The sequence below is a fragment of the Rhinolophus hipposideros genome (genome assembly GCF_964194185.1).
Source record: "Rhinolophus hipposideros genome assembly, chromosome: 5".
NCBI lineage: Eukaryota > Metazoa > Chordata > Mammalia > Chiroptera > Rhinolophidae > Rhinolophus > Rhinolophus hipposideros.
The window spans coordinates 27195289-27203691 of NC_138051.1; positions in this window are offsets into that span (position 1 = coordinate 27195289).

Genomic DNA, 8403 nt, shown 5'->3' on the forward strand with positions numbered 1-8403 from the left:
CTAACAAATAGACTTTTGCTTGGATCCTCCCTGTCTGCTAAAGTGAATATGCTAATCTTCCTTTCTGAGCAGGTTTTTCTATCTGAATTCTTTTAGGCAGGTAAAGGGGAAGGTTAACACAAAACAAACATCTTCTTGTGTTTGTTGGAATTTAATTGTTTTCAGCTCAAAACAATCTGCATGCCAGTGTGGCAAATTCTGGGGAGACTCTTTCTGGACCCCTTATAAGCTGAAATGTTGACCTATAGGCCCATTAAATCAATATTGATATTTGCAAGACCTAAGCAAAATAAGGGGGAAATTTTAGAGAGTGTGTGTGTGATTATAAGGTTATTACTGTCCTTATTCCAAAAGACCTATTCTTTATTATGTCTTTCCTATTTTGTTCCGTAAAATTATCTCATTTTTTTAAATGAAATGATGGTCATGATAGAAAGTTATTTTGCTTTTTTGTTGTTGTTGTGGATTCAATTGTTTTTTATTTGGCAAAATAAAATGTTGGCAACCCGATATGTCACCAAATTTTGGGGGTGGCATGGGTATTTTACTGATCCTTGAAATCCTTATATCTGGGATATAAGACGACATATACAAAACTTTCTCTGATGTTTGAATGCTTCTTAATAACCTTCACCCATTAGTCCTAGTTCTAGCTCCTGTGGGCCACATGGACTTAGTTGTCCTTCTTCCACATGAAAGCACTTTTTATAGTTGAAGACAATTCCTCTGTTCTCCCCAAGATCTTTTTTCTTCAGAATAAAAACTCCTTTATTGTCTTCATCTACTCTTTTGAGCCAGACCTTTAAAAAGAGACTGTAGTAGGGGGAAGACAGAAATAGGTATATACTATTATCATTATTATTATCATTTATGGAAAGAAACACATCTCTTCCATGTTTTATAAATAAGGAAACTGAATCTCACTGGCTTAATCAAGGTCAAACAGCTTCTATATGATATTCAGTACTCAGCAAATCAAAATGTCTTGCCATTGATAAATGTATGCATTAAAACAAAGGACAGAGAGAGTAGTAGATGTATATAAATTGATTCAATAAACACTTTCATTATGTAAACTATGCCATGCATTATTGTAGCAGCAAGGTTATAGGGAACGTGGCAGAGATCCTGCTTTTGAGGAGCTCACAATCATGACACAGTACGTAAATAAAATAGTGAAAATATTAAAAAGTTGCATGAGAAAATAGAAACAGAAACGAGTCATTTCACTTGAGAGAGCTGGAAATACTCAAGAGAGGATGTGACATTTAGGCTAGGCCATGAAGGATGAGGAGGAATTTGCCAAGAAGACTGAATCATTACCAAAGATATTTACTGCAGAAAGAAGAACATGTTTAGAGGAGAAATAGAATGAGTTGAATTCCAGAGTTAAACTTCAGGTAGCTTTGAGACATCCAAAGGCAATAACCAAGAGGAAATTACACCATGTAAAAGAAAATTTATAAAACATACTTATGAGGTACATACACAAAAAGAAGTAGAGCTGGAAATAACTTCTTCATTCTTCTACAAAATTGGAAAGTGCTTTGTATAAAAGTTTTGGAACAGTTACTTTTAACTATGATCTAAGAGGGTTTCCTTTTCTGAATAATGGTGCAGAAATCCATTTTCATTGATAATGATTAAATGAGAAAGAAAATAGGAAAAATATCCTCCAAAGAAACGAATTTCAACAGTGTGAGAAGAGAGTTGATCAGCATCAAATTTCCTGTCTTTAACTCACAGATACATACGTACAGTTAATCTATGGCCATTAGGTTCCCAGTGTTTAAAGAATATTTACCTTAGGTTGCCATTACTAGAAAACTAGAAGTTAAGAAGTAGCCTTAGCTTTGAAATTCCTTGAGATTTCCTGCTTATGATCATTTTCATATGAATATGGAAGTGATTTCTGATGCTGATAAGGACTCTGATTCTTTTCATCCTAGCAGGGATAGATAGTTTGGTTTGAGTCCCAGCAGATTTGAAGCCTGTCTCTGAGATACAGAGATAGGGATTTGCCATCCTTCACTCTGTCTTTAAAGGCATATGGCTGGTAGGCTGAGAAATCTGTCAAGAATCCAGTGTCTGCTGTGTGTCACACAGTGTTGCTCTGATGACTGATCTGTTCAAGGGAAGGGAGCTTACATCAAGGTGACTCTGTAGTGAGAGCAGCTGCATACAACAGGCTGCACTTGCAGGACACATTTCTGGCATGATCTCTTCCACCATATGTTCCCTGAGCCTGCCTCCTCCATGCTCCCTCCAACACCACAAACTCCACTGCTGGCTGGTCTGGTAGAATATGAGCTTGAACCTACCTCATCATCTTAGCTTCTGGCTACACTTAAACACAACGCCATGCACATAGCAGTAGCTCAATAATTATTTCTTGTTTGGTAGATGCAGCCCAAAACAACAACTACAAATTTCAAAAATTAATTTGAATCAATAATACTTAGCAACACTGTCTGCTCACAGGGTTAGTATACATAGTTAGAATTCTTCACAGGTATTGATCCAAAAACTTCCTGTTGGGATTGTATGCTCCTTCCTGTCTCTTGAAAGTCTGAACTTGGAATTTTGAACAATAACCTGGATAATCAATTTGGTTTATTTTAACCTTTAACGCTGTTGTGGGAGACTCGCTTCTCCTGCCTCAAAGGTCAGCACGCTGATTAATATGCAAGCAGGGTTTATTAGTCATACCTTCTCAAGGAAGAGAATGGGCCTAGCGGAGGTGGGAGAGACATAGGCATAGGCCCCTGTCCCATTGTCCTGAGGACTTGTAGTATGCTGGGTAGGTGTGGGAGGTACATATTGATTTGGTGGGAAAAGGTGGTGCAGGCTCTTCCACCAGAGGGCGTGACCTCCTAAGATGGCTGGAGGTTTGTTGCCTCAGATCCTTACCTTGCTCCAGACCACCTCTTGTCATCTGTTGTATAAACAGATATGTGGTGGAGGCAGTTAATCAAAGCTATTTAAGAGGTATTAAGGACCCCCTCCCACCACTCCTCCTTCTCCTACATTTTCTAACTGCTACCTAACAGTACTACATTGAACTTACTGAACTAAATGATCTCTGTCCTGAGGCTTCTATTTTGAGTTCTCTTGGCACCCTTTTAGCAGGCACTTAAAATTGGGATTTTTTTCTTTTTTCTTTTTTTTGATCTTGGATGAGATGCAGAATAATTTAAGGTTATGCATGACTGAGATGAAAGAAAAATATTTCAGAGAAACTTTTCTCTAAGTGGTTATAAGAATAATCTGGGATAAGGTTGATAGAGAATTTAGTTTAGCAGAATTGATATGTGAAACAAAATACTAAAATCTCATTTTCATACTTTGTGGTATATTACTAATCATACTTAACAGCTGTGATACATATTTCGGTTGCACCTAAAAATGTCTCATCCTTGTGTCTCCATCATTCTGTAAATAGAAGTTGAAGGAGAGCATTTCAGTGTATTGTTGTTTGTTATCCATCACTCAGAGGTAGATAGAGCCCAGGGAAGAGTCTTGTGTAAATACACTCTAATAATCACCCAGAACAGTTAATTTATGCACAAAATTTGCCATAATTCTTTCTGTTGGTTCCTTCTTTCACACATTGATGGCAAGAAAATTAAGAGCCTCCATTAAAAACATGGAGTTTCAAAATAAAAATCCGAGACTTAGATGCAACCCAGTCAAGCATATTGTTCTCTTGGGCTGTGGCTGGTCAGCCTCTCTCCAGCAAAAGCGCCAAGATAATTTCAGAGAATATTACACTGAAAAATATTGCTTCCACATATATTGGCAGAAAGCACTGCCTGGGAAGGAAACTCATCTTATCCCAGAAGCCTGCAGAAATGGCCCAGTGAGAAAAATGAAGTAAATCCAACATGGCAAACCAAAACAATGGAAGTAAGGGCACATTTCACAAGGGCTTTCAAAGCAAATTGGAAATTTTCTTTTGAAAATTTGTGAGTCCTGCTGTGACCCTATACATTAAGGCTGGAAAGGGTGGGGAAGAAGGGGTTCTCTCTCTTGTAATTCTTGTAATGAACACTTCAAAGGAAAGTTTAAGCAACAATTTTTGGTATTGTAGGACAAATCCATTTAAAAGTGAATTATAAAAGCAGGGCCATAATTTAAAGTAAATCAATGGACAGTTTCCCAGCTAGCTAATGATGAAGTTGACATGTTCCTTGTTCTCTCTCCTTGACTTCTTTGTACCAGTAAATTCTGTTGAAATCCTGGCCTCCTTAGCCCCTGGTCACAGCACATGCCTTGTTCTTTTCCTTCCTCTCCAATCATGTTCTCTTATCTGTGTGTTACCTACTATCCCCCTGTGATCATTAATTCCATCAAGGCTTCCACTATGTAAAGTTATGGAAATCCTTCTCCTTAATTCTATGATTTTCCACATCAAATCGAATATCTAGAATATATACATCATCTTCTTTCCAAAACTTGCAATCCCTCTGATTGTTCTAGTTCTGGCAAAGGCACATTCATCTTTCCAATCACTCAGACCCACAATCCCAGCCAACTGATTATCTCACACTTATGCCCCTCACCTAGTTAGACACCAACCTTTCTAGATTTTTCCACTGTAGTATCACCTAAAAATGTTTATTGCTCGCTGATGGGATTGTATAATAAAAGTATATATTAATCATTTAAACACACACACTGCATCTCTAATGTATATATATAGACAATGCATTTTCCTATAATTCTGTATCTTGTACCTGTCGCTTTCTTATCACGTTGTGAAGCTCTGTATTCATTTTGACTTCATTTCTCAGCTCATCTCATGTGTCCTCAATATCCCACTTTCATCCTGTCCATTGGAAGCAAATAATGTCACTTTTAACTTGGCTAAATTTGAGAGTTTCCCATGTGTGTTCTCTCCACTGCCTCAAGATTTCCCAGAGTTCTCAAATATTCTTCCCTCCTATTTTCCAATTGGTCCTGATTCTTTGCCTTCATATCTGTTTTTGGATCTTGGCCCATCAATGGATTATATCCCCTATCTTTTTCTCAGGCATCTTCTACCTCTTTCTGGAAAAAACAACTTCCCTTCAACCTACAACATTCTCAAGTACTTCATCAAGAAGAAAAAAAAAGCCTTCTTTAGCTCTCCTAATCTCTCAAGGCCAAACCTGCCTTTTTCCTAGATCATTTTTCTTGAGAGAAGTTGCCTTCCCTTCCTAACTTCCTCCTAATTACTCAATTTGCTGTACTATTTTCAGTCTCTAGAACTCTACTGCAATCGCTGTCTTGAAGATCATCATTTAACTCCTAAGAACGAAATCCAATAGCCTCATTGCAATTCTTAGCCTTCTCTGAGACACTTGCCACTATGAACACCTCCTTGATTCTCAAAATGTTTTCCCCTGGGTCCTGTGACTCTCCAGTTCTCCAAGTTCCTTCTTATGTTATTGACATCTACCAGGTTTCTTTATTTTTGCATGTTTTCCTTTTTTTATCCCTTAAATACAGATTCCCTTCAAGATCCCACTGTCAAACCCTTCTTTTCACTTTTTTTTCATATGAATTTATTGGCTTGCATGGAGTGCCTAGCAAATTTGTATCACTTTTCTCTTGAAATGCAGACTAGATGTCTAACAGATTCCCAGACAGCTCTATTAGTCTTTTCCAGGCACTTCAAACTCAACATGTCCAAAATGTAGCATATCATCTTCCCTCCAAATTTTCTTTCCTTCACTTAATTTCCTGTTTTATCAATTCTCCTCAACTAAACATATATATATATATATATATATATATATATATATATATATATATATATATATATAGTGGGATTGTTCTATTTACTCAACTGTTTCTTGCTAGATGTTTTAAATGATCCTCATTACTAGAATATCTGTCTTTCTTCTTTCCAACAATCTAAATTCTGTAACTTCTCAGATCCAGGTGTTGAGTCCCTCCTGCCCTGTGGCCTGATAACTTCTCTCTTCTGACTACTATGTTACTTGTTATTCATTTCTTCGATTAAACTTTAACAAAATATTACTTCTGGTTAATTTTTTTACATCATATTTTTATTTAATTTTTTTATGTGTCTGTTTTATTTACTCAATTCGATTGTAAATCTAATTTTGTTTCAAAAACATGGCTTATTTATTACATTTGCTCAATCTATCTCCCTCATTTATGTAACCAAAACATGTTTGTGAGGTATGTATATTATACCAAACACAATATTAGATACTGGGCAAAGATTCATATGACATGGTCTTGGCCATAGAGGGATTTAGCACCTAATGGAAGAGTCAGAAATAAAAATAAATAAGTACAACAATGTGATGAGTGTTGTGTTAAATGTGTGTGCAGTGTACTTTAGGCAAACAAGGAAGACATGTCTTAAGAGATTAAGAATTGTCCCACAAGATGCCACCTGGGTTTATTCCACAAGGAGGAATAATAGTTAAGAAGGTGGACAATGCTGAAAGGACGTTCTATGCAGAGCAAAGTTAAATGTTTAAAAAATATGTAGTTTATTTATTAAGCATGGGTAGACTGGGGTTGGGACAGGAATTTGGAAAGGCAAGAATCACAAAAGGCTTTATATATCAAGCTAAGAGTGTTGACTGGGTACAATGAGAAGCCATGAGGATAATTTTAAGTATTACTTTTCAATGAAATCATATACACAAAGGTACACAACTCAAATGTTGGCAGCTCCATGAATTTTCACAAAGCAAAACACATCTGTGTAGCCAACAGCCAGATTGAAAAAGAAAATACTCTCAGAATCTATGGAAAGATTCCGTGTTTCCCCAAAAATAAGACGTAGCCGGACAATCAGCTCTAATATGTCTTTTGGAGCAAAAATTAATATAAGACCCGATCTTATTTTACTGTAAGACCTGGTCTTATATAATATAATATAATATAATATAATATAATATAATATAATATAATATAATATAATATAATATAATATAATATAATAAAATAAATATAATATAGGATCTTATATTAATTTTTGCTCCAAAAGATGCATTAGAGCTGATTGTCTGGCTACGTCTTATTTTCAGGGAAACAGGGTGTTACTCTCATCCAGAAACACCCTCCCAAACTCACCTAGAATAACATTTGAGCAAATATCTGGGCATCCCCTGGCGCTTGCAAGTTTACGTAAAATTAACCATCACAGACCCCTCTCTGCTGGTTGCTCCTTGGATGAGCACTAGAAGAATTGGGGTTTGTCACTTTTTTCTTGTTTCTGTTGCTGATTTCATTTCTTTGTGACGTATTCTTTCTTTAGATGGTCTAGCAGCCCTTTTCTTTTTTTCTTTTCTCCACCTACTTCTGCCTCCCTCCCCCATCCCTACCCCAGTTCAAGCTGTTGTTTCTCAGACTAGTTGTGTAGGACACAGCTCCCTGGGCATTGGGGGATTTTACTGTGGTCATCACTCTAATTTCTGGAAAAAGTTGTGAAAATCTTTCCCAAACTAATAGATGGATGAGCGAATGATACACCAACATTGCACATTCAATTTAAATATTATCTAGAGGGAGAAAGGGGAAATGATTTACTCTTTGTGTCTTGCTTTTTGATTCCAGAATGGAATCTACATTCCTGATTTTTCAAAGACATTTGATACCTATATCCAGAAGCCCACATGTCTCAATTTATAAGACTAATTTAATTTCAATTGCTTTTATAACCCAGGTATGTCATTTAGCATGACAACTTCCTTATCTTCATGAAGTCAGTCATTTATATAATGCATAATAGTTATTGAGAATTTTAATTCAAAACTCAGTATTTATATCTTTACAGTAGCCTTGGGTGAAAGGCAGGCAGCCATTTATATTTATGACTATAAGATGTTACATGTAACTTCCTAAGTATAACCAGGTTGCCTAGGGAAAAAAAATGCTGCTTCTGGAAGTACTTTCTGTTAAAGTATCTTATGTTCAGGAGAAACTGATTGAACAAATGTGGTAATGCACATTTCATACCTACTTATGCTACTACTTTTAAACCTGGGCTCTGAGTGTCAGCCTTCCACAGCTCCTGTAAACTTGTCAATTTCACCACCAAGTTCCATACACTTGGGAATCCAAACTTTCTCATAACTTACTGCATAAGTCTTACCCCAGACCTGTGCAGAGGTCAAAGTCTCCCTTCTTGGCCTTAATGCCATACCCTTTATTCCAAGCAGTGACCCTGCCCTGGTCCTAAGAGACAGGCTCTCCTTTCAGCTACTATCTCCGACCACCTCAGGTAATCAACCCTACACTGACCTTTCCCACCCTAAGGAGAACCACACTCCTCCTGGATTCATCCTGGACCCTGATTCAGATTGGAGCAACTCAATATTACACAGGAAACCAGAGCAGCAAAAGGAAAAAAAAAAAAAAAAGTTTCCTGGCCTACAG